Source organism: Melospiza melodia, chromosome 6 (assembly GCF_035770615.1).
Source record: "Melospiza melodia melodia isolate bMelMel2 chromosome 6, bMelMel2.pri, whole genome shotgun sequence".
NCBI lineage: Eukaryota > Metazoa > Chordata > Aves > Passeriformes > Passerellidae > Melospiza > Melospiza melodia.
In genome coordinates this window covers 76,644,063-76,653,896 of record NC_086199.1, presented here as the reverse complement: position 1 = coordinate 76,653,896, position 9,834 = coordinate 76,644,063, and positions in this window count along the sequence as shown.

Genomic DNA, 9,834 nt, shown 5'->3' with positions numbered 1-9,834 from the left:
AACGTACAGAAAAGTGTTGAACCTTTCAGTACAGCCAATTAATCACTAGTTGGCAAGATGAAGAAGTGCTCTGGAAAAGTACCAACTCGAAGAAAGGGAAAAAAAATAGACATTAGAGACCATATCTTATCTCAGACAAAGAAGTGAAATGCACAGAAGTAATGTCCCATTATAGAACTGTGTCTATTCTGAGATTAACGAGATGCCCTACCCTGTTTTCCACAGTAATGATCAAGGAGAAGCATAAAAGGCAGTTAACATCCTAACTTTGAACTCTACAGCACCAGCTCTTAGGTTCCTCCATCAGCTCCACTGCCCCGAACCAGGTGCCTGAGCTGTCCCTCAGGCAATGTAGGAGCAGCAGATGTCTAAGAGCAGAGAACATCCACTGGTGTCCTCAGCAGGGACACAGCTGGGAGGCCACTGAGGCACAGAGATCATGAGAAAAGTGTCAATAAAACACTTCTCTCCAGATTTTGAATGCCTCACAAAGTATTCAAAACCTTGGTATTCAGAACTTCTCTCAACCTGGTTCAAAGACTGAACCCTCACATTCAATTGATTGTAAACAGAAGCACAGAATTTACAGCCACACCATGCTTTTGCTAGCCCTAAGATGATTGTATTCACTCTCTTTTCCCACTCTCTGGACTCAAAAATGTGTTATAGATGTGACAGAAGGAGCTTAGAGCAACTCATCCTCACATGTGTAGGGCCTTCCTCTGGGAACAGAGAGCACCAGGCTCAGATCCTGTCTGGCAGTAGGCAGTGACTCTGGGTGAGAGTTCAAATGAGAGTGATTGGTTCACAGCAGAGGAAGGATCACCCTTCTCTGCATCTTTTGTGAACCTGGCTATGGTGGCACACTCTAGGCTGCCCCAACAGCTGTCTCAAATGAGAGAGCCAGAAAAGCACCAGCTTGGTAGATCACACAGGACTGTGGCATGGGATTGGTCGTGAGATATTCAGTGCCTCCCGCTGAATTTTAGGATGGTGAGGAATGTGAAAATCCCTTCCAGGGTTAGGCAGTAGGTGGATGAGATTGTGGGGTTGTACTTCAGTTTCAGAAGGGATAGGTAAACAGCAATGCACCTTGCTGGATCTGATTTTGTGCCTTATGTTTCAAGAGAACTTAACAACCACGAGTAAAAATCCCTTTGCCCACCTCCCATCATTCTCTGTTGTATCCACTCCAATAAAGTGTCAAATTGGTTGACTGACTCCACGCACCTTTAACTAAGGATCACAACAGAGTGGGATGTTACAATTACACACCATATCTACCATGTTAAGAGAGTTCAGCTGTAGCTGTGGCCTGCGATAACCCCTCCTCCAGCAAGGGAAACTCCCTCTGGCCAACCTCACGGGCAGCAGGTACAAAGCTGGATAGATATTCTGCTTTGGTTTTCCTTTTGCAAAGGGCAAGCAAACTACTGCAGCAGGAGTGAGGAGGGGATTGGTTCTGTTTCTCTGGATGAGGAAGGAAACTTCACCTGAAGGAAAAGTGCCTAGTTCAGATGGAGGCATAAAGACCACATAACGTGACATGAGCTCCAAATAACAGCTTACATCAACAAACATTTCTTTTTCTGATAAATCCCTGACTGATCAAGTATTTGTTCGTGTTTGGGCACAGCTTGAAGCACCGTTTGGATTCCCGTGTTATCGGCTCCCAAGAATCATGACTCACAATCATACAGGGAAGGAAGTGAAGGGGAAATGCTTTACTACATCCAACACTGCAGGAATGAATGTCATGTTGTTGTTACTAGTGTAACCCCAGGCAGGGATATTGCCATGCAGGGACACAGCCAGGCTGCCAGACCAGCAGTACTCGGGTGGTGCAGCCAAGTTTCTGTTCCCAGGTGAGCTGCTCCCAATATATACATACCAAACCATCCTACTGGAGCCTCAGCCCTGAATCCCACAGGCTGCCAGCCCCACTGGGGGAGCCAGTGCCAGCAAGCAGGGGATTTATGCATCTCAGAAAGCCTGAAGAATGTCCTGGGTTATACGTCTTGTCCACTTTCCTACCCTCATTGAAGTCTTTGGTGGTCCCAGGCAGAAAGACTGAGGGCAGCAGCGAAAGGGTTGGGTAGCAACACTAACTGAGCCTTGCTATGGCACACCACGCTGGCTCTAGGATTACAGGCTTGCACTGAGGGGAACGCAGAGCTTTGCCCAAAAGCTGGCTGCAAGTACCTTGAAGTCAGCAGGAGCTTTTGCCAAGGAGTTCAGTGAGCGCTGCGTTAGTTATAGAAATGACTTTGGTAAGGTTTCCTTGCAAAGTGATACAAGGACATACAACTGGGGTATTGGAATATAATTAAGAGAGAAAGAAGTTGGGATGGATATTGGGAAAAACCTTTTGTCAGTAAGATTTATTGGTAGGTACAGCAGTCTCTCAAGGGAAATAGTAGAGAGCCATTCACTTGGGATATTTAAAATTAGACTAATGAAAGTGCCAGCAAAGATTCCGTGGGGACCATGCCTGCACTGAGGCAAAATGAGCTCTGTGACCCTGTCCTGTCGAAGGAGGGCTTTGTGCAAATGCCCAAGAGACCGGGCAAGCTGGCTGCCCGCTGCAGAGCCCTGAGCCTCCCTGTGTGACGGGCAGTAGTGTGGAGAGCTCTGCGAAGCTGCTGCTCCACTAGGGGAAATGTTGAGCAGGGTCACAGGGAAGACTCATTGGAAGACATTGAAATATGTTTTCTATTGAGAGCATCTCAACACCTTCTTGCTAACTTTTGACAGCAAGGTCACTGAGCACACAAAGCTGGGAGGAGTGACTGATACCCCAGAGGGCCGTGCAGCCCTTCAGAAGGACCTCAGCAGGCTGGAGAGATGGGCAGAGAAGAACTGCCCGAGATTCAACAATGCAGGGTCCTGCACCTGGGCAGGAATAACCCCATGGGCCAGCACAGGCTGAGGGCTGAGCTGCTGGGGAGCGGCTCTGTGGAGAAGGGCTGGGGGTCCTGGTGGGCAGCAAACTGTCCCCGAGCCAGCAGTGTGTCCTGGTGGGCAGGAAGGACCATGGGATCCTGGGCTGGGGGTCCTGGTGGGCAGCAAACTGTCCCCGAGCCAGCAGTGTGTCCTGGTGGGCAGGAAGGACCATGGGATCCTGGGCTGGGGGTCCTGGTGGGCAGCAAACTGTCCCCGAGCCAGCAGTGTGTCCTGGTGGGCAGGAAGGACCATGGGACCCTGGGCTGCACTAGGGAGAGCGTGGCCAGCAGGTCGAGGGAGGGGACACTCCGCTGTGAGTTAGCAGTGCTCCTTACACCTTCCTTCATGTTCTCAAGCCGGTCATTCTCACCCTGTTTACTAAGGGGCTGCTGGAATCCTTAGGAAGAGCCATCCTCTCAAGCAGCTCTCTCATCAGTAGTCATGGCAGTAAGTCTGGTAGCACAGGTGTCTGAAAATGGGAATTTCTCAGTGGTGTGGGTGACCCTGCTGTTCTACACTCACTGCTGGATTGCAGAGAGTCATGGTTCAGGCTGATCATCATAACCAGCCCTGAAATGTAAACATAAGCCCCATTCTCCTGCTTGTGCCCTTGCTGTCTCAGATTGAGTTGGCATGTTCCAATACCAGAGTGGACTGCTACAACAATTCATATATGGTAATTTTAAAAGGTTGGTGATGTAAAATGATTGAGACAACCAGTTTCTTTATATATTCCATTAATCCTTCCTGACTATTTATTTCTGTTAAACTTTTTTCAAAAACTTGCAGTGTTGAAGTCAAGCCTTATTGTCTTCTTGCTAAGAGCTGACTGTCTCCATGAAAACAAAGTTTGAGGACTGCTGCTGTCGTGATTTGAGCAGCAGACGTAAACAGGGTCATCTCCAGCCGTAGTGGGTGGATGTTTAGTTTATAGCGCTGAGGTTAAGAGTGAAAGCGTGTGACTAAGAGCAGAAAACAGAGGAGTCTTTGTATACATCAAGAGCCCTAAGGCAAAACACAGAGAAGGAGAATGCTGACACAGACTTTAATGGAGAAAGAAAAGAGTCCATTATGAACGTTACAGAGAACATAATTCATTTAAGAGAAATCAAGATTTAAAGGACTTACAGAGGGCAATATGAATGCTGATGTCAGTGCGTCACGCCTGGTGGTTTGTTGTCGGACACTCTCGCTGTGTTAGGGCATCATGCATCTTGTCAGGTGGGAGACAACTCACTATCAGAAGTTATTGTCACTTCCTTTTTAGATTCCCATTGGAAACAGGTTTCTTTGACAGAAACCAGTAATAGGAACAATGAAACAACTGTAGCTCTTGCATTTTAACACCAACCTCCCAAAGCTGTCAGGATGCTTTTTCCTCCCCAAACCCCATCTCTTCATAACCAGAAAAAAGGAGGCAGGGGGGGTTGCAAGCAAATTAAGGAAATGGGGCTGTATCATGTCTGAATTACTCAAGTATGAGAGCACAAGGAGAAAGCTGGTTAGTAGAGTTGTTTCTAAGCTTGCATATACATTGCAGAGACTGAGGACAAGCACATTTACTGCACCATAAAACAATGTTATGAGTGCTTGAAAAATATTCCCCAATCAATACACTATAGTGGCTTCTAAACTTCAGCAGCCAGAGTCATGAAAATAGACTGCTTTGTGCAGTAGCTTGCGCAACCAAAGAACTTTCTTGTCCTCAGAGTGCTTTATTATTTTTAACGAGACAGGCTGAGCACTTCTTGATAAACATTTTTTCCTTGAAGCAGTAATCCTACTTAAACTTTTTACCTTGTCCCTACAGCTTGCAGCTAGGAAGTTAATAACAGAACTCATTTTCCTTTAAAGTGCTAGTCATGTTAGTATAGAAAGTGAGGGATATGTGATTGTCATGAAAGGGGGCATGGCTGGAAATAAACTGAAAGTTGCCCTGTTAGTATATAGGCTTAGTACTTTAAGAAGAAAGTTTTCCAAAGCACATTTTCTAGGATATCCAATTTCTTTCAAACTAACAATAAAATAAAATAAATTAAAAAGTATTCATGTGCAATAGGAATGTTCCAGCCTGTACTATTTGGTCCTGATGCATAACCCTGAAAATGTTTCCATGCACCCTGAGCCTACTTTGCCTTAGGCAAGAAATGGCCAGCAGGTCATGATAGAGCCAAACCAAAGAGTCAAGAGTAATTTGGCAGGTCTCAGAGGAAGGGAGGCTGATCATACATCTGCACGCTTGCCTTTACTTTGACCAAGGTGCAGTGCATGCTGCTGCTTTGGCAAATGCTTCTGGGGTAGCATTACAAACCATTCATTTTTAAAAGCCATTCTTCTCTTGGGTACAAGAATTATTAAAGCTTCTAAGAGTGAGAGTTAAATTAACGGTGAGAACTTAACCATGAAAATGAGGGAACTCTGAGCAAACCCACCCATCGAAGTCAACCTCATGTCTGTGCCCTCGTATCAGTGTGTTACAAAAGGCCCTTTCACGGTCACATGAGGCTGACCAGGGGACACACTTCTCACTAGATCTAATACAATGAAAAGAAAAACTGTCTTTTTCCCCCTGTGGTCTTAGATGCACATGTGGCTTTTCATACCACACACATCATGTGTTCTTGGAATGAAAGGCCCTTTTGTAACATGCAGACACCAGTCAAGGCAACTTAACATCGGGTAGGATTGTTAACTTGGTTCCCTGAGCCTCCCATGCTCACTGCAGCAGCATTGCACTGGAGGAACAATGAGGTTGAAGGAATTTGACCAGCTATTTTACAAATAATTCACAATACATGTATCACAATTGCTGCTCCACCCAGGTTAGCTACCTTTTCTTACTGGAGGTAGTTTTTCCCAATAGGAGCAGAGGAAAACTTGAAGACAGGCCTGATATTGCTGTGCTTGGGATGGCCAAGACATTCACAAGTCTGTGTTTGAAGGAGTCATTACCACCCTACAAGCACTCTCACCTTCATCTGCTGCCTCAGAAGACCAGTGAGAACCATATTTCCTTAACAGGATTACCTAGCAATGAGTCTTTATCTTAAGGCTTCAGTGCCTTTGAATGTACCTGTGTAGGCAGTAGGTAAGTGGTCATCAATCAAAGATTACGTTTTGCAGATTTGGAGGAAGTGTCTTAACCAGATCTTCCTGATTTGAAGCGAGTTAACTGTGCAGTTCCAAGCAGCAGCAGTTCTCTGTCCAAGCACAGGAATATATCTTATTGAAAGACTATTTTATAAATCAAATTATGCCCAAGGAAAGCAGTCCAATCTCAAAAGCAGATCTTGTCCTTGCCGCAGGGCCTGGTCTTAGGGTGCACATAAAATGATATGTGCCACCAGATATTTTCAAAGTTGAACAACACAAATTGTATCACTGATTTAGGTAACTCCATAGGTCAGCTGTGTAAACGCCCTCCATCCCTTAAAAAATAAATCAAGGAACACAGACAAATTTAACAATTTTATTAAAAATTGTACCAGTTATTAGAAAAAAAAATCCAAGTATTAAAGTATTAAAAAGCACCAAAGAAGAAAGCAGAAAGCAAATATACTGCACAGATACAAAAAAGGAGCTCTGCCCAGTCACCATTGGTACAGGCAGGAGTCCTGGAGGCACACAACCAGGATAAACAAAATGCTACATTCTCACTGGGTCTCAGTCCATGGCAAAGAAGGTGTGTGCACTTCAGGACTAATCCAGACAGAAATCTCACAGGAGAGCATCGGGTTTACGTCTGCAGCAGGACAGTATCATATTCTGGTGGAAATCAGAAGTCATGGGGAAACCCTCCACTGAGAGGAAATTTATTAAGTACATTGCAAATTCTAGCTCGTCTTACCCTTTTTGTTTTCCAGATGAAGGACTCTGAACAACTTTGTTGTTTGTTTGTTTTTTTAATATCCCACCAAAGAACAGTCATGCAGGAAGCAGGGGGGGAAGGAGGAGAAGAAAATATGAATCCACATTTCACAGTATTTTTATCAGTGAATTTCACCTAGAAACATGGGAGACTGTGCTACATACCATGGAAGAGAACAGAAGAGAGCCACAATTATTTTAACCAAAAACCCCCAACATCTACATACCCAAAATCAAATTTAGTGGCAGGATTTTCAAATGCACCCAGTAGAAATAGACATACATATCCTGTGGACTGTTTTAAAATTTCCCTTTTACAAGCCTAACTTCTGACATGTATTTAAGGACATACTGACAATGTTGTCCTTCCATCACACCCATCCGTCCTCCTTTTGTCATCAAGACTTTTGTCATCTATACTTTCAGGAGTATAGACTATTTGAGTATAGATGGTCTCATCTAAAACTGAGTTGAGGAATCTGTGATGATGCTCTCCTGGAGCCATGTCCACAAACTAGGGAGACTCCTTTAGATTTAAGAATAACTTTATACATGCAAAATTTCCATAATAGATTTTATGAACAGTTTAACAATCTACCCTTCCCACCCCTTTGTTCCCCAAAGGCAGCAAAAAGTCTGAAGACAGAACTGAAACATGGCTTTAAAAAACAGCCCACAGACATTAGGTTTCGCTTCCCAGAAACCAACTTCCAGCATGGGATTCGCAGGAAGAGACCCTCCTTTCTGTGGCTAAGGGGGAAGGTGAGGCACATGGAAGAAAGAAGGGGCAGGGGATGTCAGACTGCATTCAGTTCAAGAATACACACACACTCACGCACGCACACTCACGCACACCCACACAATTACATTCCAGTGCATTTGATGTGTTTGGTCTTTTCTGCTTTTCCTGGTGGAGAAGAGCTGAGCACAGGTGCAACACCTGTGTGAACACATGCAAACCAAAGAAACAGAGACCACTGAAGTCTTTAGGAACTGTAAAAGATTGTCCTAGGATCTTTTATCAATTCCTTGAGGTATTTCTTCTTGCTAAAACGATCAAAGGCAACAGGTAGGCATTTTTGCAAATGATCACAAATGCCAGTTTGAAAGACAGAGTCTTTTGAAGGACATTATAAAAACCTTTGTTGTCAAATTATGCTAATACTCAACAGTGCTTGGTTCATGGGCAGACCTCCCATTAATATGAACCAGCATTCTATGATTCTTTTATTTATGATCCCACAGTAAATACTGCTGGTAAAACAAGGCCAGAGCTCCACAAATCTGCATTCTTGTTTGATTCTAGCACATATACTGAGTACTTTCCCTATTTTTCCCTTTAAAAATACCCTCAATATCACACCGTTCAGCATGTCACAGTCTCACCATTCCCACAGCTTCAGCAGAGATATGGGTCAGGACCAGCAGCAGAAGGGTGGAATTCATTGTACAGTTGATAGGGTCACATTGTAATAACTGCCTCAAGTAATTTTGCTTTTTCTTTAAAAAAAAAAAAAAAACAAAAAAAACCCCAAAAAACCAACAAACCAACCTTTCTTCCTATCCTAGTTTACTAATGGTCAGGATCTGCTGTTTCCCAGAAGAGTGCCAAGTGCCACACCGAATGAGGTTCCACCTTGGGCACAGCTCCAGTGACTGCTATGGAGCAACTCGAGGACTGTAGTAACTTCACATACACACATTGCCTATACCTTTAATCCAGGCTTGAGGGGACAAAATAAACAGCCAGTAGAAAGAAAGATGTCTTTGCAATCACACTTTCTACACCAAGAAAGGCTGGGTTCCTCGCCTCTATTTTCTTGCTGATACACAGCTCCAAAACAAAGGCTGACAAGGAAGTTTCTTTCAGGACTCCTAAACAAGAGTTTAGCCAACAAATATTTAGTAACAACCTATTTAAACTGAAATATGTGACCAGTTATGCAGGATTCAATGCCACCAGGGATCATCAGCACCTTGAGAGAGGGCTGCAACCTGATACAGATCCAGCAGTAGCATTTTCCATGCAATTTCATCCTTTCCTGCCTTTTTTGTATTCTATTTGCAGCAGTTTGCAGCTATCCCTGGGCAGTACTTTGTGATTACTGGCTCAGCTTTCAAAAATTGCAGGAAACAAAAATAAAGCTAACTATTCCCTACTAGCACCAGGCTTGCTGGATCCTAGGATGAGCAGGCTACAAGATAATCAAAAGAGTAGGAAGCTGGGAAGGGATGGAAAGAACTCCATCCCTCAAGTAAGGACAGTTGAGTTCTGAAGCCATTTTGGAGATCTGGGGAAGGCAAAAAAGATATTTAAAGGCTGCTGGCACCATGAGCAGCAACTCAAGTTTTTCTTAAGAACTGCTCATTAAAAACAGGAATTTGTTTTAGGAGAAAGATCCAACTCTTCTTTCTAAATTGCTAGACTCTAGTTCACAGCACAGAGAGAAAGCATCCCATTCCTTACACCAGAACAAACTAATATCTAAAAACCTGAACATAATCCTTCAGCACAGGATTTCAATCATGCTCTTTGGAACCATTTCTCCAAATAATCAATGTATGTCCCTGGCCACGCTGCAGTAGCTAGCTACTCTGTGGGTAAGACCTCCCCAGCAGGCGTTCAAAGGGGCCTTACAAACACAGAATGGGTGACACATGCATGAGAGCTGTGCATCCATGTGTTTGTTGCTAAATGTGTGAAACCATTTCCCCAAGCAGGTGAGACTTTAAGTATCAAGTATTTGCTTTTCCCTAAGCGAATAACCAACCTGCCTCTCCAAATCTACAAGAAGCAAAGTAATACTTTTGGGTTGACAGAGCATATTTCCTTTCTCTGAGATACGCAGATATGGAATATAATTAAAATATATTATCAGTGGTTGTAAATCTCTGGCACCAGTAACCAACACACATATTGCAGGAAGTCAGCCTTTGTCTAGCATTAGCTCTATGTCTCCAATGAAGTATTGTTGTTCAAGGAGGTTTTGAGACCCTGGCATGACCAATTTTGATAAGTCTGTT